Below are 307 nucleotides of genomic sequence, written 5' to 3'. Positions count from 1 at the left end.
TTGCTGAAATTTCCACCCGTATACATCATGGTTCCAAATGAACCACTGTGACGGGCTTTTGCGAAATCCTGTAGCTTCAATGGAATTCAAGACCACTGATGTTGGTGTTTCTCGCCACGCCGTACGTACCCAACTGCACACAGTGTCAACGGAAGGAGGGCGGGGATTGCCGCATGGGGTGTATTCAACGGCCGCTGGATGCTTCCATTGGTCGATTAAACCCGATAAATTGGCCTTGAAAGCCTTGTAAATACCAATGTCACCAGCTTGGAGGTAGGGTGTTAAGCCTCCCGGCACAACGCACGTG

This window comes from Plasmopara halstedii (genome assembly GCF_900000015.1).
Source record: "Plasmopara halstedii genome assembly, contig: Scaffold_658, whole genome shotgun sequence".
Taxonomy (NCBI): Eukaryota; Oomycota; class Peronosporomycetes; order Peronosporales; family Peronosporaceae; genus Plasmopara; species Plasmopara halstedii.
This window is presented reverse-complemented; position numbering follows the sequence as displayed.